This window comes from Humulus lupulus, chromosome 7, assembly GCF_963169125.1.
Source record: "Humulus lupulus chromosome 7, drHumLupu1.1, whole genome shotgun sequence".
NCBI lineage: Eukaryota > Viridiplantae > Streptophyta > Magnoliopsida > Rosales > Cannabaceae > Humulus > Humulus lupulus.
The window spans coordinates 166,885,248-166,909,145 of record NC_084799.1 but is presented as its reverse complement, the minus strand read 5'-3'; the positions used below and the strand labels follow the sequence as shown (position 1 = coordinate 166,909,145).

At 40.5% G+C, this 23,898-nt stretch overlaps 1 long non-coding RNA gene across 1 annotated transcript; it reads right to left on the bottom strand.

Moving 5' to 3' along the window:
• Nucleotides 1–14,415: 14,415 nt before the first annotated feature.
• On the bottom strand, nucleotides 14,416–16,675 carry LOC133789991 (uncharacterized). Its single transcript, XR_009873834.1, has 2 exons — nucleotides 16,478–16,675; nucleotides 14,416–14,806 (listed from the first exon to the last, which is right to left on the bottom strand). It is a non-coding gene; the product is annotated as an uncharacterized LOC133789991 (long non-coding RNA).
• Nucleotides 16,676–23,898: the final 7,223 nt, after the last annotated feature.

Here is a 23,898-nt window from a genome sequence, read left to right as displayed (position 1 = left end):
CTTGGGATGGGGAGATGGTTAACGGGGATCGGTGGCCAATTTTGCTAGTGTGTCCGTGAAAATATTCTGTTCTCTGGGGATCTGGCGGATGGTGTGTCTCTTGAACGCTTGCAGCATTTCTCTCATCTGAGTCACATAAGCTGCCATTCTCTCCCCTTTGGTTTGATACTATCCTGAGACTTGCCTGACAACCAATTGGGAATCGCTGTAGATCTCTAGGTTCGTGGCCCCTACCTCCCGGGCCAAACGGAACCCGGCCAGCAATGCCTCGTGCTCAGCCTCGTTGTTCGATTCTTTGAAATGAAAACGCAGTGCGTTTTGCAACTGGTGTCCCTGCGGCGGCACTAGAATGATCCCGGCCCCATTCTCATTCGAGGCCCTGTCCACGAACACCTTCCATACGAGCGCCGCGGGATCTGCGGGGTCGTCTGCCTGGGTGATCCCGGAACATTCCACGATGAAGTCGGCCAGGGCTTGCCCCTTGATTGAAACTCTAGGGATGTAGCCTATATTGAACTGACTTAGCTCCATGGCCCACTTTAAGAGTCTCCCCGATGACTCGTTCTTCTGCAACACTTGCCGCAAGGGGTGGTTGGTCAGAACTTTTATGGCGTGGGCTTAGAAGTAAGGCTGAAGTTTTCGGGACGTCATCAGTAGAAAAAATGTCAAATTTTCAATCAGCAGATACCGTGACTCGGCCCCCAACAGTCTTTTACTCACATAGTAGACCGGGAGCTGGGCTTTTTCCTCCTCCCGCACCAGTGCGGCACTAATCGCGTGCTCGGTCACTTCCAGATAGAGATATAGGGGCTCTCCGTCCACCGGCTTCGCCAAGATCGACGCTCTGGCTAGGTGCTCTTTCATATTTTGAAAAGCCTCTTCGCATTCAATAGACCATTCGAAGCGTTGGCTTCCCCAAAGAACATTGAAGAACGGGATGCACTTGTCCATGGCCTTAGAGATGAAACGGCGTAGGGCGGCTATCCGCCCGGTCAGACTTTGCACGTCTTTATGCTTTCGGGGAGAGGGCATATCAATTAGTGCCTTGATCTTTTCTAGATTGGCCTCTATTCCCTGGAAGCTCACTATGAACCCCAAGAACTTCCCGGAGGCCATGCCGAATGTGCACTTCTTGGGATTCAGCTTCATCCCATACTTCCGAATGACCGCGAAGGCCTCGGCTAGGTCGTCCAAATGTTTCCCGGATGTCTTGGACTTGACCAGCATATCGTCGATGTAGACTTCCATGTTTCGCCCCAGCTGGGCCCAGAACATTCGGTTGACGAGCCTCTGGTAGGTGGCACCGACGTTCTTGAGCCCAAAAGGCATGACAATGTAGTAGTATATTCCTTTGTCGGTTTTGAAACTGGTGTGTTCCTGATCTGCCACATGCATGGAAATCTGATTGTAGCCGGAGTAGGCGTCCATGAAGCTTAAGATCTCGTACTAGGATGTCGCATCCACCATTTAGTCGATCTGGGGAAGTGGGAAGCAATCCTTCAGACAAGCCTTGTTGAGATCCGTGAAATCGATGCATGTCCTCCATGTCCCATTCGGCTTTGGCACCAGAACGGGGTTGGCGAGCCACATGGGGTACACAACCTCGCGGATGAAGTTGATCGATGACAACTTTTCTACTTCCAGCTTGAGGGCCTCGGCCCTCTCCGTTCCCAAGGGCCTTCGCTTTTGTCTGACCGGGGTCACGTTCGAGTCGATGTTCAACGCGTGGCAGATGATGTTATGGTCGATCCTCGTCATATCTGAATGAGACCAGGCCAGGATATCCTGGTTCTCCTTTACTTGGGCGATTATGGCGGCTCGGACCTCTGCCAGCAGATTTTTTCTGACTTGGATTATCCTAGTCGGATCGGTGTCACTAATGCACACCTCCTCAATCTCGTCCATGGGCTCTAGGACGCGGTTGTCTCCTATCCTCAGGTCCAGCTCATCTTCCTCCTGGACCACTCTTCCTGCGGGGGGAGGGAGAACCAGGCCGACGACTTCCTCGAAGAGTTCCTCCCGGACCATGTAGATTGGTCGGGCAGATACGCGGTAGCACTTTCGGGCGCTCTTCTGATCCCCCCAGACTATCCCCACCCCTCCGTTGTCGCAAGGGAACTTCATGCAGAGATGTCGGATGGAGGTGATCGCCCCGAACTCGACTAGTGCGGGCCACCCGAAAATGACATTGTAAGCAGTGGGGCAATCCACCACCACGAAAGTGTAGAATTTGAACGAGTGCTGTAACTCGCTCGCCAATGTTACTGGCAACTGGATATTTCCCATGGGGAGCAACGCGTTTCCATTGAAGCCGTAGATTTGGGTTGGGCACGATGCCAGATCCGCTTCGGTCAAGCCAATCGCAGCAAAGGCAGGCTTGAACAAGATGTTGATGGAGCTTTCGTCATCCACCAGCACCCGTGATACCAGCTTGTTGGCGATCTGGGCGTCTATGACCAGCGGGTCATGGTGCGGGAAATGTGCGTTACGGGCGTCATCCTCCGTGAAGGTGATAGGGAGGTTCATCAGTTTCGGGCGCTGAGCCGGGGCCTGGACCAGAGTGCACACCTCCTGATCGTGGTTGAGTTTACTTAGGTAGCGTTTCTGATCATTCCTGGATGGTCCTCCCAGGTGAGGCCCGCCTGAAATGGTGGCCACATGTCCGTCAATGTGAGGGGGTGCCGTCCCGGATGGATAGGGCATCCCAGGGCTGGGTACTTGTGCGACGGGGACCCCCTGAGGGGTTTGCGCCGCCGAGCCTTGTGCGTATCCTCCCTGAGACGGATACGCTCTGGGGGCACCCAGGACCGCGGGTTGTCCGGGACCTGCTGACAGGCCCGGGACTCCCACGGGCATCTCGACCCACTGGTGGAGATGCCCCAGCTTGATCAGATTATCGATCTCATCCTTGAGCTGTCGGCACTCTTCAGTCGTGTGGCCCACGTCCTTGTGGTAAGCGCACCGTTTGTTGGTATCTCTCGGGTTCCTCCCTCCTTTGAACATGGGGGCAGGCTTCCAGTAGTGAATCGCCCTTTCTGTGGCCAGGAAGATGTTCTCCCTGGTGTCTACCAGATTGGTGTATTATGAATATTGGGGCTCGTAGCCCCTTTTTCCTTTCTTAGCCGGCTCAGATAAATTTTGGCCTTTTCCGAATCTCTTCCCCCGGGAGGGGTTTACACTTGCCTCTGTTCCCCCCGCCTGCGACTGCTGGGCCCCGACGAGGGCAGCGCTGTGACCCGCTGATGCGGCTCCATATCCAGAAAAGGGGGCGGACTGGACCGTGGCATATCCTGAAGAGGTAGGACCATACACCGTAGGGGTGGTGTAGGTAACCTCGGGCGTAACCGCCAAACCTAGGGAAATCGGGGGAGTGACGTAGGGATGCGACGGGAACTGCACCCCGTACCCCGGGTATGCGTGGGCACTGGGCTGAGGCACCGGAGGCCATCTGAACACCTGGATCTGAGCCTCCTCCCAGTTGATAAAACCCTAGGCCCTCCTTATGAATTCTTCTAAGGTAGCCACCTTGCTACGCTGCATGTCATCCCAGAGGGGGGACCCGGCCTGGATCCCGGATTGCAATGCCACCAGACGATGCTCATCGTCGACCTTGGTTTTGGAGGCCTCCTCGGTAAAACGTTGGATGTAGGCCCTCAGTGTCTCTGCGGGGAGCTGTTTAAGGTTGGCGAGGGCACTGATTTGCATGTCCATCCTCATGGCAGCCACGAACTATTTGCAAAACACCGACTGTAGCCCTGACCAGGATTAGATGGATCTGGGCTTGAGTCTCTTCCACCATTCCTCGGTGGGACCGCCTAGACTGATAAAAAAACAGAGGCACTTGTCGTCATCACTAACGTGGGCCACGGTCATAAGCCAGTTGTACCGGGACAGATGATCCCTGGGGTCGGTGTTCCCAGTATAGGCAGTGAGGCTCGACATCTTGAACCCCTTGGGGAGCACAACGTCCAGGATGTGCCTCGCACAGGACTCTTTTCCTCTTCATCGGAGTCGGTATCCGCTCCTTCCTGCTTACGGACCAAACGGTCCGTGACCTTTTTCAAAACGGCCAGTTGCTCCGTGAGCTGCCTGGCCATGCCATCCTCCAGGGGGATTCTTTCGTTCCTCCCGTCGTTGATGTTGTTCCTAAGGTCGCCACCCCGGGGGAGGATCTTCTCCTTACGGGCCTGCTCTTTTCGAGCATTCAGTCCATCGCGCAGGTCTACCTGGGACGTGTCGTCCCCAGAACTAAGGGCGTGATGCTCTCCGCTATGCGGGCGTTCCCGACAATTTTTGCTCACCGAAGCACTGGTATGCAAAGACCTTTCCCGTCCGGCTTTCCCTAGGGCATGCCGGGGCCTAGCATCCCGCGGTCGCGTCCCTTGTGGATTGGTCGGGTGGCCCTGTCCTGGGACGGGGTGCACCTTCTCTTTCCTAGGGAGCGGCCAGGGAGGAGTCCCGGCTCTCGAGACGGGGAGATTTTTATCTTGGGTCTTTCCCCCAACCTTCTTTTTCTCCTGGTTCGGGTTTCCTGGGCCTGGTTCAAGAAACTGTTCTGGGGGAGGGGCCGGCCTCACATCTTCGAGGGCTCCAGTTCTGGCCTGCGGAGTGGGCTGTTGCGCCCCTAGAGGCGGGCCAGCTGGGAGATTGGTCGCTGGACCCTACGTGGCTATGAATGCCTGCAGGGCTTGGAGGGACTCCTGCATCCGCCGAGGTGCCTCTGCCTGCTCAGCAATCCTGGCCTCTTGGTCTAGGACTTGCTGCCTCAGTCTAATCACCTCCAGATCCTCCTGGTTGGGGTCCACTCCTGGGATCTCGAGATCCGCAACTTCGTCGTGGTATTCCCCTCCTCTTCTTCATAATAGTCCTCCTCGTACTCTGTTCCACCTTCATAGTCTTGTGACTCGTCAGGGTGGGACGTCTGATGAGGAGCGTCCTCAGGTGGACTTTGAGGAAGAGGTTGGAAGGGCAGATGCTCTCTATTGCCCTGTTTTGGGTTAGTAGTGTCGAAAGTGGTGTGTCTTGTATTCACCATTTTTGTAGAGGTTTGGTGTCAACACTAGCTTTCTCAGGCTCTCAATGAAAGCACCAAAATGTTTATCGAGATTTTTGGAAACTATATTAATGAAAGTTAAGGGAGATTAATGATAATGGGTTTAGAAGATGTAAACGAGATTTTTACGTGGTTAGGGTGTTAACGAGCCTTAGTCCACGAGACAGTCGTATTAGAGCTTAGAAAGTCTATAACAATGGGGTTTTCTCTCCGTTTTAGCAGAGTAACTGTATACACGCCAAAAAGAGATCCCTTCCCCAGTACTCTGTCACATGCATTTATAGGTTCATAGGAGCACTAGACTTGGGCCGGGCTGACCCGGGCCCAATAAAGGTATAAATATTACTGACTTCTCTATCAGAAGCCCAATACAAAGGATAAAAACATTAAAGACAAACAATGACCAGAGCCCACTGGGACAGCCCAAAGCCTATCTATCACCCGAAAAATTAGGGCTTTTGGTCTGGGCATTTCGATTTACGAGGCAGATTCAGGGGACAAGATCAGTCAGAGTAGTGGTGGCACAGGTCTGAACCAGTGGTGTACAATCCCGAGGTGGCCTTTTCCGTAGGTGAAACGTGGGGACAACTCCCACGCTTCATGGGGCGGAGTCAGGGTCACGGATGCTTTATCCTGCCAACCCTGACGGCTCGACCCGGGTTCGTTTACCTTTGTCCCTCTTCATTTACCGTAAGCCCGGATCATCCACTAGGAGCCCGAATCGTTTACCAGGCTTTGGGACCGTTTGCATACATCCCAACTGTAACCCCAAACAGCTGTACCTCTCCCAGATGAAGGTCCCGGATCATTCTTCCCGGACACCTTCCGGGCCTGGGCCCACACTTGGGCTGTCGGATTCAATCACACTCCCTGCCAAACGGGCCTGGGCTGGGCCCAACCTCAATTGCCCGGCTAGTGGGCCTGGATCGCGGTTCCAGGCCCAAGGCAGGAAATGGGGATAACAGAAACCTAATTACTACACAAGTCATATAGGTACTTTCGTCCAATATGCAACCTATGTCTATATAATGATAACATATTCAATTCTCATCTTTCGAAATAAAAATCATTAAATCAAGCAAATAGTGATCAAGTATTTACTAGCATTAAACACACATTATATAGATTAGAATAGAGCAGAAAAATCAAAAGAACACCATAATTCAATTAGATAGAAATCCAAGTGACTACAGTAAACCCTAGATAAAATTTGTTTAGTTCATATTAGACATGACTAAATCAACAAAATAATTATTCATAAACAAAAGATTCATAAACTTGAAGAAGAAATAAAAATATGAAACTGCAGAATTTTTAACCTAAGAACCACAATTAGTCTCTAAAAAACGCAATTAAAAACTGACCTAATGACTTAATTAAACCCTAAACACGAATTTATAATAAAAAATTAAAAGAAGCTGAGTTTTTCCTTGTGCGGGCCACGACTTGGCCATTTCTGAGTCGCGACCCTTGTCTATTTTAAGCCCTTTCTTTTCGTATAATGGCTTCAGGTGCCACGACTTTAGATTCTCAAGTCGCGGCCCGTGTCTGCATTTCCCCTTAACTAAGCCTTTGTTTCCCTCTTGAGTTGCGACTTGTAAGCCCAAGTCGCGACACTAACTCTTTCTAGCAAACTTATGCGCCTCTGACTTCACCTCAAGTCACAACTCATAAGTCCAAGTCGCGACTTTAATTAAAAAATTTCTCAGATTTGATTGTTTAGCTCATCTCTTCATCAAAACTCGTCCTGTAAGCATCCTTGGTATCATTTTTAGTCCAATAACCGCCCAAAGCCTCATTTTTCCACCATTTAGCTTCTTTTTGCATTTTTCTTGTGATTCATCACACCAATCTACAACAAAGACAAACAAAAGCGCAATCTTGCACAAAACACACATAAACACTCAAGATTACCAAAAAAACACCTTCTAAAATGACCCTAAAATGAAGTTTTCAGAAATTCCATCGCCCCGAATGCATAAGGATGCTCAGAGCCCCACCGGGAGGATTGCTACCCTGAGTCACTTTGTTTCCAAGGCCATTAACAAGTGCATCCCGTTATTCAACATACTTCGAGGAGGTCAGAGGTTCGAATGGACGGAGGAGTGCGAACAGGCGTTCCAACAGCTGAAGGCGCATATGGCAAACCAACCTCTCTTATTAAAACCCATAGACGGAGACCCTCCTGCTTTACATGGCTGTCTCAAAGAATGCCAATAGTGTTTCCTTAGTGTGCGAGGAAAGCCGCGTCCAATACCCCGTGTACTGTGTGAGTAAGAGACTCCTCAGACCGAAGTCCAGATACCCGCTAATGGAAAAGTTGACATTTTGCCTAATGGTAGCTTCTCGGAAGCTAAGGCCATATTTCTAGGCGCATCCCATCAAGCTCCTCTTGAACCATCCTCTACTATAGATCCTCCAAAAGCTAGAATCATCTGGAAGATTCCTCAAGTGGTCAGTCGTACTTAGTTAGTTTGACATCACTTATCACCCGAGGACTTCCATAAAGGGGCATGTGCTGGCGGATTTCATCGCTGAATGCACGAGAAACCACGAGAGACCTTGCAACGCACCGATGATTGGGCCTACGTGGAAGCTATACGTAGATGGATGGTCGAATGAAAATAGTGTCAGAGCAGGCCTCATTTTGGTATCCCCCGAGGGGCACAGAGTTCATAGCGCTCTGAGATTTGGGTTTGATGCCTCAACAAATGAAGCAAAGTATGAGGCACTCATTGTTGGGCTTTGAGTACCACTTGAGCTCAAGGCCAAGAGCCTTGAGATTTTCAGTGACTTGCAGCTTGTAGTTAATCAGGTAATCGGGGAGTACCAGGCCCGAGGGATGAGAATGGCCTCTTACTTGGTGAAGACCCAAGAAATGCTACACAACTTCAGAATATTCACCATTCGACAAGTGCTACGGGAACTTGCAACCACCAAGGATGCTGAGCTAATCAATGTAGTCCCCATTGACCATTTAGCTTCACTGAGAATCTTGTCTCCCAAGGAAGTATAAGCAGTACAACCCCAAGATGGTTGGATGGAGCCCATAGTGAAATATCTTGTCTCAGGGGAATTACCGCATGAAAAGAAAATAGCTCGAAAGTTTCTTTACCAGACGCCACAGTACGTTGTCATGGACAAAAAAATATATAGATGACGATATTCGATGCCCTTTCTCTTGTGTGTATCAAGGCAGGAAGCCAATTTGATATTTCATGAAGTGTATGAGGGATATTGTAGGGACCATGCTGGGGGGCAGAGCCTCGCCAAGAAGATCTTGAGACAAGGATACTTTTGGCCCACCGTGAACGGAGATGTGATCGACTATGTCAAGAGCTTCACAAGTGCCAACACTTCGCCAATATGCCTCGAGCTCCTCCAAATGACCTCACCCAGATGACCAGTCCTTTGCCTTTTGTTGTCTGGGGGATTGACCTTATCAGGTTATTACCCATGGGAAAAGGAGTGAAGTATAAAATAGTGGCGGTCGATTACTTCACAAAGTGGTTCGAGGTCAAGCCACTCGCTACAATCACTTCTAAGAAGGCACTATACTTTTTCATCAAGAACATCGTTTGCCGCTACGGGCTCTCGAGGAAAATAGTCTCTGACAACGGCTTGTAGTTTGATAGCGAGTTATTCACAGACTTTTGTCATCGGCATGGGTTGTGAAGAGCTTTTCCTCTGTTTCCCACCCGTAGGCAAACTGTCAGGTTGGAGCAGTCAACAAGACGCTCAAAGCCACCTTGAAGAAAAGGCTTGAACAGGCAAAAGGCGCTTGGCCTGAGGAGCTGTCTAGGGCATTGTGGAGTTACCGCACCACTGCCAGGACCTCCATTGGCCACTTGCCATTCTCTATGGCCTATGGGTATGAGGCCATGCTCCCACTTAAGGTAGTAATCTCCATGCACCAATGGGATACGTATGATCCTACCACAAACCACGCTTTACTCCAAGAATCCCTAGACCTCGTGGAGGAGCTTCGTGAAGTTTCTCAACTTCGAGTAGCATCCTACCAGTAGAAAGTAGCCAGATATTTCAACTCTAAGGTTAAGGATAGAAAGTTTGGGGTCAGAGATCTGTTGTTGCGAAGAGTCTTCTTAGCCCCCCGAGACCCCAGTGCGGGAGTGTTGGGACCTAACTGAGAGGGCCCATACCAAGTTGAGAGTGTTGTATGTCTGAGGACATACAAGTTAGCCCAACTAAATGGGGAGTTGATACCCCACGCCTGGAATGTCGAGCACCTTCTCCGGTATTACCAGTGATATGAGCAATAAATTTATTTATTTTTGTAATCTCCTTGTAGCCTCCGAGCATAATTAATGGAAACCATGTAGACAAAACACAATAATTTTTTTGAGAGATCCTGCTTATAGTTGTTAGTATCTTTTATTTTGTATGTACTACTCATAGAGCACCGACTCGCTGTCCATGATAGGTGATCGCAGAATAGTCTCCGATCACTTGGGGGAATGGAGTTAGGGCAGCCTCGCAGAGTACCACACCTTGCAGAGGATGACCTAAGAACCTAAGTTGCAATACCCCGAGAATAGAAAAACCCAAGAAACTAAGAAGTCTTGAGTCCGCGACCTAAGAAACTAAGTTTGTTTTGAGCGAAGTAGGCTTAGTGTCTAGAGACTAAAGACTATGAATCCTAGTAGCACGAGAATGGACTTAGGTCACCTCCCATGGACGTCGCACCCTAGGAGCATTGAACAAGTCCCCTGATGCATGTACTTGGATTACCTCCCGTGGACATTAAGCCCAAGGAGCACTAACAAAGTCCCCTGAGTCTAGCCCCTCGCCGGACCACCCTTTGCCGCCGCACCATGGTACACACCTAGGTTTTGTTTTTACAAAGCTTAGTGTGTTGTTACCATAATAATGTTTTTTAATTAAAAAAATTGAAATTAAATTAAAATTGTTTTAATTTGAAAATTTCTTTAATTGAAATAATGTTGATTATTTTCCATAACTAAAAATGTTTTAATTGTTATTTTCCATAATTTAAATTGTTTTAATTAAAATATCTAAAATTAAAATTATCTTGAATTTTAATTTATTAAAATTAAATTATTTAATTTTATTTTTGAATTAAATTACTCAAATTCAAATTGGGCCTTAGAAACTTTTGGGTGTTAAAACCCAAAGTTTAATTATTTTAAAAGTTTGTTTAAAATAATTAAAAAGTTTGTATAATTCAAAATGGATATGGAAAATGGCATTGGCTCAACAAGACTACATCTCAATGTTCAAGATCAAAGTGTTCTTAATCAAGCCTTAGTTGGTCTAGGTTACATTTTCCTGTATTTTTTGCAAGTGTTGTAATTTTTTCTAGAAATACCCAAAAGTTACCATACCCGCTTTTATTTACTTATTATAAATGTTTGCATGTGATTAAAATGTTTAATATTTTGTCATGCATTATAACATGCCATTCATATACCCACACAGTATGCAACTAGCATGCATTTCATTCGTGTAGAAACATGCTATTAGGAACGTCCTATAATGTTTGTTATATGTCTATATTTGATAATTCATATAATAATAAATTTATTCTTAATTAGTTAAGATGGAAAATCAAAATTAAAGTTGTTTAATTTGTTGTTTTAATCAAAATTATTTTATTAAAATAAAAATGATATTCTCTTAGTTAAAGCAAAATTAGAATTAGAATTAAAGGCACAATTTTGTTTTATTTTGCTTAATTGGATTAGTAATTAATGGAATATCATTTGGTAAAAATAAATTTAATTATTTTTACAATTAAATTAAAAAATATTGATTTTGTGAAAAACACACTTTTCCAAAATAGTGAGTGGGAGAGGGAGTTATGACAATAAGTCTCATAGTCTCCATTATTGGTTGAACACCGAGAGGCATAGGAAGGGCCTCATGTCGCCTACGTTTGCGACCTCCCTAAGGAAAGGCTTCCGAATATGTTTATTTTATCTCAAGGTTGACTTCTCTTAGAAGAATATAATTAGTGATGTATTTCAAGTTTGACTAACCCTAATGCACACTCTTGAGTTAAGTCATTGATTGAAAATAATGGGTTACACTCCAAAGGTGTATCTAGGCTTTCGAGCACGACTAGTGCATCTTGACCAAACTAGCTGTAGTTCATAAGTCAAAAGAGAAAAAGATGTTTTAAGTTTTCACTTATGAAATTAAGATTTGTCTCAAAATTAATTTGGATTTAGTTTGACCTACCCTAAGGTGGTCCATTAACTTTTCAAATTAATTTATCGTGGATTAGTATATATATATATTTTTATGTGTTTTTATATGTTGCATCCATGCATCTTATTTACTTTTCCAAATAAATTCAAATATTTATTATATGTTTTAATTCATTATATTTTATATATTTATTTCCAGCAATAATAGTTAATTTTCTTAATCCTGATCAAGAACCTCAAAATGTGAAAGAACTAGTGAATCCTCGTGTGGCCACCTTAGTACTTTTAATTTAGACTTCAACAATCTAGATGTTTGATATAGAAACATACACATAAATCTGAGTGAACTAAAAGTGTATGATGTAATCATTGATGTGCCTCTAGATGAGCCATCAACTTTATCTGATTATGATAGTCATAAAAAATATGCGAATTAGATGAGATCTGATTATTTGGCTCATCATTGCATACTAAAGACCGTGCCTGACGATATTAAAACGAGATATGTGAACCTTAGATATGTGAACCTTAGATCTACATACGAGATATGGGAAATGATCAAAAGAGATTATTTTGATCACTTAAGAAGTTTGCAAGAAAAAAATGGTAAATATGATTTGCTTATCTCATTTTAATATATATTTGAATAGTTGATTCAAATTTTTATGCCACCATATTTTTGTCTTGTTTTCAGGAACACATTATTCAAGAAAAGAAAAGAATGCGAAAGAAAAACAAGAAAATGATTGCAGATCGGTAGACTAAGAGATAACTGACATTTAAATTAGTTTTTCATTTTCAATTTTGTATTAAGTTCTTTTTCATTAAAGTAGTTCTTAATTTATTTCTAGAAACAAGTTTAGTATTTCTTTTGAATAATAAATCCAGTTATTATTTTTGAAATATACTTGTTCCACCTATTTCATCAATGAGTATAAATGATAATTATGAATTATTTATTATTGTGCAAATCATAGATTTAATAAGACATCATATTTCAACCACAATTAAGTGAAACATAAATGTGAATTATTTTAAGATTGGCTTGTAATTAATTAGACACATAAAACAAATAAAAGACAGTCTTTTATTGCAACCTTTAAATGGTTCTCTCCCTGTTTATATAGTATGTTAATTAAAGTTAACCAAAAGACATTCTAATAAAGGCTCAAAAATCACATAATAGTTTAGCTAATACATAGAGATGTATGTTGAACCTTTTAATGTTCAAAGTTAAAAGAGATAATAAATAGTAAGTCAATATTCATTGCCATTTATTTTAGATATGTTTAACTTTGATTGAATGCAAAGAAAATTTCTAGAAATTTTCATGCAACATTCAAAGTAAAGTCACTTAGAGACTTGTTTGATCTGATCAAAAGGAAGTCAAAAACTCGAATTTGGAATTCAAGTGATTTGCCTGTGAACTTGGAATTCAAACCCAACTCACATACAACTAGAATGATAAGCATAATCAATATTTTGGAAATGGAATTTAATCATATTAGATAAGATTAAATAGATAATGAGTAATCATTATCGTCTTTATTATTTCTGTAATTTTAACACTTGTTATACTCTGTACATGTTTGATTGTACAACATCAAAGAATTAGAAGTTAGGATTTACAAGTGGTTATGTTAATAAATTGAAAATTTTCTATGGAGTCATTTAGTGAAACGATTTAATAATCATAAAAGACTACAAAATAGTTTGTATCTCTTTAAATGATACTTTAATGAAGCATGATTATTATAATCACTATATTTTCTAGTTAAGTTGTACTAGAAATAATGACTGCATGTCAAGTAAGCAAGTTACTGATAATTAAAAATGATAAAACCAAAGAATATCATAAATTCTGTAAAGCCTTGTTGTAGTGGGAGCGTTAGTTAGTAATTACTCCATTACAAATATAAAGATAGTTAAATTGTGTAACACAATCAAACTATACTTCATTTACATACTAGTATATAAAATGAATTTTTTTTTATGGAAAACAATGGTTGAAACACCATGAATCTAGAAATGGAATTTGGAATTCTATGACATCTAGATTCTTGAACATCCAATTAAGGTTCATTGAACTTCAGATTGAAATAGGATATTCAAGATGAAGATGAGAGCAGAGGAAAGTACATACTTTTCAAAGTTAGGTTAATAGCTAAAAGCTATGAACAGAAAGAAGAATTTATTACTTGAATAAATGTCTTCTACTACAACCAAACTTGAATCTGTTCACATACTCTCATCCACTACTTTATGCATGGATTATGAGATTAATTTAAATGAATGTATAAGCAGTCTTTATTGAATGATTGACATGACAAAATCATTTGAAGATCTCGACAAGAAAGATTCTGTTGTGATTCTTATTCTTAATATTGACAACGTTCTAATCATTGTGAATGATATAGAGATGTCGTCAATAAAAAATAAATGGTTAGCTGAACATTTATAAATATTGGATTTAGAAAAACCAAGAATGTTCTATACATTCAATTCTATAGAGATTGAAAGAACAATCCTTAGACACTGTCTCAAGTGACTTATATAGATAAGAAGGGTCTAATTGGTTGATGATTTGAAAATTGTATTTTTAAAAAGTGTAATTCTTAAATAAAAATCTGAATTTAGTGTCTGAAAATGTAGTTTTGAAAATATGATTGGTTCATTGTCAGTATACTGTTTTTGAGTTTTAAAAAATTAAATCTGTGATTGGTATAAAATCTGAAAATATAATAAAATTCAGAATATGTGATTGGTAGAACTTAATTTAAAAACTATTTTAATTCAATATTTTTTAACAAATGTTAATATTAAAATTTGATAATAAATTTAGTTAAATAAAATTTAAATTTAGAATATTAATGAATAAATTCATAATAAATTATGTACGATTAAAATATTTTATGTACATTATATATATATTTCATTTTTGAGCTGATGTACATTATAAACTAAATACCTATTATGCACTTTATTAAATACATTTCTTCATTCTTGCAAGATTCACAACCAGACCAAAACTAACTCCAATTGAATATACAAAAATAAAACCATGAAAACAAAAATAACAAAATAATTTTAATTGAAACACATGCAAATGAATCTCAAGTGCTTGAATTAGTTGCATGAATTAAATTGATCGATTGATTCTAAAAAAGATGAAGAAAAATATAACAAAGAACCCATGCTTTAATTGGTGAAATAGAATTTATACAATTGAGTTCAATTAATTTAGTTCTACAACTTCCAGCATATGAATTATGCAAAGAGAAAGAGAGTGCACATGGAAAATATGCTCTACAGTAATCAAGTAAAAGCAATGGGTGATTTTTGCCTTATAATTCAAATTAAAACTAATAGAAGAATGGGGTACAAAAACCTAAGGTGGTTGCATAGCTGATAAGATACCAAACACTCTCTTTGGTTGCCGACGTCGCAGTGGTAAAAATTGGTTCCTTGTTTGAGTACAGTTACATTTTGGTTTGGTGAGTATGTATTAGGCCACTCACTTTAGCCTTTACATCCCAACGCATAGAGCAAAGACTATTGATTAAGACTTAAAAAATACAGTGAAATGAAAAGCATCAAATAAATAATCACTACAAAATCCTTCTCTAATCATCATATAAATCAATTCAAGTTCTCATAATGTTAGAAATAATCACCATATGAAACTAATAATTGCTCTAAAAGTTCATAGTTTCCATAAAAGTCAAATAATTTCCGGACTTAAAATGATCAAACTACATAAAAAAAAAAAAAGCAAAGCTAAAACACCATGAAAAGAAAGATCACTTTCCTACAAAAGAATTTCTCCAATTCTTTCTGTTTACTCTAATCATAAACTACTTATATGATTGTTAAATTGGATTCAACACCATAAGAGATTAGATTGAAAACAAATTCACAAACACAAAAGGCATCATCTGATATGATAAGTAAATGATTGTTAATAATTATAAAGAGATTCAACACTGAAAATGTTTGTGTCTGACGACTTTATTTTACTATTCATGAATAGAGTTGAATTAGACTAAAAGATGAACAATGAAACAAATCTTAAGAGTAATAGCAGAGAAGCCATATGTTCTAATCTCATCTTCTACATAAGTTCTTTAATCATAACTACTTATATATATTTCAGAAACAGAGAGTTAAGCTATAACTCAGTTTACTCATATCTCCAATAAACATGGTTAAATTTTTTACATGAGCAAAACAATATATACATGTATACTTAATTTCTAAGGCCCTTCAAAAACAATGCACTGCTTATTTTTTAAACAATGTTGTGCTTCTATATTATCCCAAACATGATGTATCACAATAACTAGAATTAATATATGATGCTCACAATAAGAACAATAGCATTTACAACACCCTTCTTCTTTTTTGTTTGTACTAAAATCATCCATTGAATAAAACTAACCAAAGCACAAAAAATAACTAACAACAACTTAAAACAAAGGGTACTAGATGTTCTAATATTGGTTACAGACAAATGAGTACATTGGCAGAAAAAATATCATTCAAACCTAGTACGCATTAAACACATATTTAATCTACACCTCTTAAAAGCCCTAATAAAAGTCCTATTTTTGAAGACCATAAGAGAAGTGAAACTAAGTTCTGATGGGATGTTACTTACATATATACATATGTCTTTTATGTGTTTTATTTCCTTCTCCTACAATTTTCATGCCATTTTTCTTTTATTCTCTTTCAGATTTATATACATAATTTAACTCACACTTTAATAAGTTTTTAAGCAAATGATATGCAAGGTTCTCATGAAATTCATAGCACATAAATGATGAGTCATATTAGGCACTACATTTTGATTTCATTTTCTAGTATTCTGACTACACAAGTATAGAATGATCACAAAAAAAATCTCTGTTTAATTTATAACAACTGTAGTGAATGTGTATTTGAATCTTTAATTATTACATATGAGGATGACTTATGGTAAAGAATTTCCTAGGATCTGAAAGAACTTACACAGATCACAACTATAACAAAGAATAAAAAACAAAAGGTCTGAAACCTTAATAGTTATAGAAAAATCAAAATACCCAGATCAAGAAAACAACGACTAATAACACCAATAAACAAAAAATTAAAACATGTTCAAGAAAAAAATATGAAATCATTGACAACCCAATGAGAAAATCACTAAACACTATAATTTAAAGGACTTATATTATAAATTAAAGAGTATTGGTACCTGAAAAGGCAGATTGAGAGAATGGGAGAGATTCGACAATTGGCATGGTCTTCATGTCGTTCTTTGTCAAACATCTTATCTTGGCAGTGATCTAGAATCCTAAGTTGGCATCGTAGAAGAAGAGTGTTATTGGACTGCAATCACATGAACATCATTTTATTGTTATCTGAAGTTTGATGAAGAAAAATAGGAAAACACAATATAGAGAAGAAGTTTTGGGATGTAATATTTGGAAGGGGAGAAATCGTGAAAAAATCATTTTCAATCTTGTAGTGTAAAATTACGATAGGAATTTGGATTTGCTTTTTGAAAATAAAGAACCAATCAAGTATTATGATGAGACCCACCTTATTTTTGTTTTTGAAAGGATAAAATCTGATTTAGATTCGTTATCAATCAAGCCCTTAAATGCTTTAGTTTACAAAATTCAAGAAATTTTTTTTGACTTCCCAGTAAGGAGAATGTATTATCTAAATAATAAATGTTCATTTATTCTTTTACTAGAAAAGTGGACATAAGACAGTTATTCCTAAAACTCAGTGATAGACTATTTAATGTATCGAATGTTATATTTTCGTATTAACTTTTGTTAAATGGTGGGAATAGTTAGCATTTGTCAATCCATTATGGATTGAGTCATTGAATAATTATAAGGACTTAATTTTGAGTATCTTGAATAAAATAAAGATTATATGTATGTGCATTTAGGTAGAGACCTAAAATCCCAAAGGATGAACTGACTTTAAATCTGCAAAGATTGATAACAAAATCAGCTTCCATAACCGTGGAGCAGACACTTTAATCTAGAAACGTGTTAGACATTTCAGATTTATATGTTTCACCACAAAAGTTGAAATGTAACAACGGTGAGCAGTTGAATATGCTATTTGATTTAGTTGAGTTCTTTGTCATTCTTGAAAGAGTTTCAGACTATAATAAACAACAAGTATCTCATTGCGAAAGCAATGGAGATACAACTATTCTAGAAGAACTAGAAATCATGAGAGGGTAAAGCACATGAAATGAAGTATCATTTAATACAAGACAATTTTACATAATTGATGTAATGATCTTGAAAATGACTTCAAAATAGTTCTTACAAAACTGTGACAAAGACTTTGTTAGACAGAGTCAGTCAAGAGAATGTGATTGACGTATTGATAGAGATGCCTCAATTTTCTTTAAAGCAATTGTAGTTGACAAATGTTTATAAACTATTGTAATTGACAATAGTAGTTGGCATATTGATAGAGATGCCTCAATTTGCTTTAAAGCAATTGTAGTTGACAAATGTTTATAGGGATGCCTCAATTTGCTTTAAATAATTGAATTGAATTATTATATTTATATAAACTATGTCTGATATTATATTGATAATATTAAGTGAATATCATAAAATTCCAAAGTTTATCTATGTGGTCTTAATCTCATATTGGTATGAGAGGATTGAGATTAAGATAATAAACTTAAAACAGTTCGCAGTAAAATAAAGTTATGGAATCTTTAGATTAATTGCTGCTAGTATGGTCCACTAGTATTATTAATACATGTGACCTAGATCCGAGTTACTAGTGTAGTAAGACACTTTAGTGGAGGGACTTTGCATGCTGAGAGTATGTAGAACTGGACAAGATGTGATTTGTTAATACTTGTTTAAACATCGTTTCAAAGTATTAATCAAACACATCAAATGATGATCATATACACGATGATCTTAACCCTAAGGTTGCTATGAACTCCTATATATGTCATCTGATCCTTCGATTCATGCGTTAAGGTTTGTCAGAATGATCGGGCTAAGAACAATTGTTTTGGGGACTCAATGATGTATATGGCTGCGGACGTAGTTTAATAAATATAAATTCTATACCTTCTTATAGATTGAATAATGATTCTCTATTGGGTTAGTTTTTGGAACTGAAAATGTTATGAGTGCTTACGTCACAAACTTGTTTTGACACAACCTTCACTATTAAAGTCAATGGTACTCTAGGAACAAGATATAGCTAAAAAGGTAAAATGGTCATTGTATTCCCTTTTAATTATGAACCATTCATAGAGGATTAATGTTGTATGTAATGATTATATCAATGGACATTTTATTCTTTAACAAAGCACTCAGTAAATATATGTCTGTAATTATCAAGAGTTCAATCTCATATTTATAGTGGAGTAATCATGAGATTAATAAATATGATTATTTAATCAAAGAGCTTTGATTAATAATATAATATTTATTGGAGCTTGATATTATAGGTCCATAGGTCCCCATGGTGGCTCTATCAACACCATATCTAGGTAAGAGTTGATACAAGGGTATATTTGTAATTTGGGAATTTGAGAAGAATTTTATTCTTCGAGTCAAGTATACAATTATATGATAATTGAGGTTGAAGAATTAATTTGGAATTAATTATTAATTTTTGAAAATATATTTATTAATTTAAATATGTAAATTTCGAAATACATATATATATATAAATAAATTAATTAATTATTTTATTTGAGTGTGAGAAAATAAAATTGGTAAGTCAAAAATAATTTTTGATTTATTAAATTTCAAAAAGATGATGATAATTATGATCATCAATTTGAATTTTGAATTTAAAATTTAAATTTTGAAATATGGTTGTCATCTTTTCCTTAAAAAGATAAATACCTTATTTTGTGTAAGATGGATTTTAGTTAAATAATTAAATAAAAGGAAAATAAAATATCCGTGAAAAGGATATTGCAGTCCACGCATGACACAGTCCAAGGGCTGTGCCATGCATGTATGACTACAATGATATTATATCAATGTTGTTTTTATTTTATTTATTTAATTATTTAATAATTTGAAAATAGTTTTTTCAAATTTGGTAAGTTAGATATTTACCTAAATCAAATACTATAATCATTATGATATTATTATTATATTACTATTATTATTAGGAATAATATGTTAATATAAATCTCTATATATATGATATAGAAGAAGAAGAGAACACACACAACAATACAACACAATACATAATTCAGAATAGTTCTTAGAGTTTTTTGTCAGACAAAACTCTTTCTTCTTATTCTTCATTCTAGCCATTCTCAGACCATAATCCAAGTTCTCATGTGTTGAGAAATACTTGTGATTCCGAAAATACAAACCCATGTTCTCTATGTGCCCACACACATCTTGAGGTGTAGAGAACACTCTGGAGGATCGTGGTTTGAGTACTCAAAGTTTTGGATAGGAAGATCGAATAATATATAAAAAGACTCAAGGACACTTGATAGGCTTCAAGAGGTAATTGTTCATGTTCTTGAATTTTTTGTGTTTATATGTTATATATAAATATATTATATATTTATATATTTGTTGCATGATTAATAATATTGTATGTTAATATTTCTGGATGTTTTCTTGTTCATATAAACTGTTTATATGAGTGATGATTTTTATTTTTATTTTTGTTGTTTCCTAAAATAACGGCCCACCATGCAAATTTCGCTGCGTGCTCTAAATGTTTTTCCAACAGGACCATCTCTGGAGGACCCCATTTGGGGGGCACATCTCGAGTCTCGCAGAATAGGTATGCACGGGCCTTAAACCATGATTATGAAGTGTTGGTGTTAGCCCAATTGCTAGCTCAGATGCCAAGGATGACTGTTATCCAAAATCCTGGCATAGGTGACGTGGCAAGTTATTCCCGGACACGTGGCTGACACTTGGAGGGACTCTGCTAGGACATCGACCAAAATACGTAGCATAAGCAATAGGCGGCCTAGTCTTACCTGCGACCAGTCTGGTCGATGGTTCCGCATGCAACGTGATGTTTCAATAAAGATCTTTCTAAATCCCGAAATTGACTCCCAAAATCTCCTGAGTATCCGATTCTTTAGGAGAGAATATCTGTAACAAATTCATGTAATCCCCCTTGAGCCTATAAATAGAGAAAGATAGCTCAAGGAAGGGACTTTTGGCTTTCGAATTATTTGAGAATAGAGTAATTCTATCTGATATATTGTATTGTTCTTCAGAGGTTAGTGAAACTCATTGAACCCTAGTTCTTTGATCGCTCCTTTGATTCTCACATCAATAACAATCTAAGTGGACGTAGGTTATTACCAGATCCTGGGGCCGAACCACTATAAAATTTCGTGTTCTTATTATTTTCGCTATTACGTTCTTTTCAACGCATTCATCCACGTCAAGTGTATTTTGACTCCGTGTCAGTTGCCCAAAATCAGGGTCAACATTCTGGTGCTTTCATTGAGAGCTTGATATATCATCGTTGAAAAAACCAATGGCAAAAACTGCAAGGAAAACTGGACAGACGGCCACCGCTGCACCATCAAACCTGCCTCCTCCTCCTCCTCCTGCAAGCGTGGCTGAGGATGAGCCGCATTTGGAATTTGAGGAGAAAAAGATGGATGACGCGACGCTGAAGAATACCCTGGGGGCGTTGCATGAAGAGCTGGCTAATCTGAGGGCCGGCCAAGAAAGTGCTGCTGAAATCATGGCGCGGCAGCAGCAAGAAATCGAACGGCAGCGCGCAGAGTTAAGTGAGAGGCAAGCGGAGATGGACCGTCACCAGAGTGAAGCCATGGTAGCCCTCGAGGCAGCCTTACAATTGGCCAGGAATCAGGCTGCACCTGCCTCACAGCCTAATCAACCAGCAAATGGACCAACGCAAAGGGGTCCTAATCCTAGCCCACCTATCCAACCCTCGAGCCCGCAAAGGCCCGAACAGCCTCAGGTGCCCCATGACGATGTCCCACTGGACCCTGAGGCACAACCTCCATCCCAAGATGTTTGCGGCAATCCCCCACATCAGAGGCAGAATAGGATCGAGCATCAGCCTCGCAGTCCTAGACGCCATAGGGGAGACGAGCCGAATCTACCGAACAGAGGTCAGTATCCTCCTGGTAATAGGAGGAACTCGGAGTTAGGCTCTGCGGTCCGGGGTCCCCCACGGCATGATAATGCACGGGGACATAACGAATAGCGCAGGCCACCCTCTAACGCTCGGGACGCTTCAGCCCGGGATGGAAATTGAGGGAACAGTCGATCCCACCATAGCCAATCAAGATTCAGAGATGGCCATGGGTATAATGAAGCCGACTCAGGCAAAGGAAATGCCGGTCGGAGGAATGAAGGAAGAGGTGGAGGCAGGAGCTAGATACCTCAAGATGACCAACCCAATAGATGGGATGCTGGGGGGCAGCCCAGGCAAAATAATGTCTTCAACCGGCTCGGAGCTAGCGAGTAATGGAGAAGAGATGAGGACTTGAGAGATGTACTCAACGATCGCCGCGAGCGACATGGCGAGAACATTCCCCCAGCAACAGAGGCCACAGCGATTCCTGTCGCTGTACAGGCCCAGATAGATGCCCTCAACCAAGCAGTACAACAGCTGGTCGGGGGAAGAACATCTCATATCGACCACGACAGGAGGAAAGGCACTCCTTTCGTCCAGAGGATAGCTATGGCAGAGACTCCTAGCAAGTTTAAAATGCCTACGCTTCCGAACTTTGATGGGTACTGTGACCCAGTATCTCACATTAATAAGTTTGAGATACAAATGGACATTCAGAAAGTGTTTGAAGACGCTCAGTGTAGGATCTTCCCTGCAACACTTTCTGATGCCGCGCAGGAGTGGTTTTTTAAGTTCCCTCCTGCAAGCATAGTTTCCTGGGAGATGTTCGTAAGGGAGTTTTACGGATAGTTCTATGCAGGTCCTGTGCATCCGACCGAGGCAAACTAGCTGGTTGAAATTCGCCAGCAGGATAAAGAATCACTGAAGGACTACATCCAGCGCTTTATGCCAGCAGCAGCTAGAGCGAAAATAGTGGGGGACGAAGGAAAAATGATGGCCATAACCGCAGGGGTTAGGCGTCCCTCCCCCCTCTGGAAGAGCCTCCGCAAATATGGAGTTAGAACTACCCAGGAATTCTTGGACGGGGCTGATCGGTACATCAAGCTCGAAGATGCCATTGCCGACGATGGAAAGCCTTCAGGCAAGGATAAGAAAGCAGCCGAGCCCGCCAAAGCCGCCAATGGGTCCAAACCTAATGGCAACGACAAAGGCAACAGGAACGGTAACGGCAATGGCAAGAATGGTGGAAAACAGCCACACAATGAGCCTTCCACCTCCGACAACAAACGAGCCAAGGGTAATCGTTATGAACCTTGGTTCACTAACTACACTGCCCTAGTTGAGTCTCGGGAAGAGGTTTATCAGGCCACGAGTTCCAGTGTGCCTTATAAGAAGCCTGCCCCCATTCGAAAGGATATTTCGAAAAGAGAAACCACCAAGTTCTGTCGTTATCATAACGACTACGGACATGACACCAACGAATGCAACCAGTTAAAAGACGAAATCGAGTTCCTTATTAGACAAGGACACTTGAGAAGATACGTACGGGCCTCGAGAAATTCCCAACGAGAAGCTTCAGGTGGCAACGAGCAAGCGCCCACGCGCCAACGCTCGCCACCTTTGCAGCCTGCCCCTGTGACTGGCACACTGTTAACCATTTGTAGAGGCTCGCACCTCGCGGGAAATAGCGGAAAGGCCAGGGAACGATACGCTCGGACTCTGCGCCACGACCAGGACATCGAGATGATGATTGTGGAGGACCGCGCGCCTAAAAAGGCTCGATCAGAAGAGGGTGAGATAACCTTCTCTGATAGCGATGCCCAGCATGTCCGGTTCACACATTTCGATCCGCTGGTCGTGGATATCCAAATGGCCAACATGATGGTGAAGAGAGTGATGGTCGATACAGGAAGTTCGGTGAATATCCTGTATAAATCTTCGCTGAAACGCATGAAATTGTCTGTTAAGGACCTGGAGCCGTGCAACCAAACAATATACGGCTTCTCTGGTGAGGGACTCGCCCCCGCCGGATCGATCAGACTACCAGTGACGACAGGTACAGCACCTGTTACCAGGACATTACTCGCTACTTTTGTACTAGTCGATTGTCCTTCGGCGTACAATGCCGTCATTGGGAGGCCTATACTGGTTGATCTACGGGCCGTCATCTCTATGTGGCACTTAGCCATGATGTTCCCGACAGACGCAGGGGTAGGACGTGTGTTGGGGAACCAGAGGGAAGCCAGAGAGTGCTACAATGCCTCAATCACAAAGGAGAAAAAGGGAACATCAAAGAGCACTACCTCAGATAAGTTGCAGATGGCGATCGATACACAAGTCCAATCCGGTGATGAAGTCACCAAATAGGGTGTTGCCCAAAGTGAGGATAGAGATCTAGATCCTTGCTTTGGGGATTTTGAAGAAAACATTGGACCCATCTAGGACTTGGAAGAGGTCCAACTCGACGAAAAAGACCCGACCAGAGTCGTAAAGGTCGGGAAAATCTTAGAACAGCCCACGAAGCACGTACTGGTGGAATTTTTGCGAAAGAACCAAGAGGTTTTT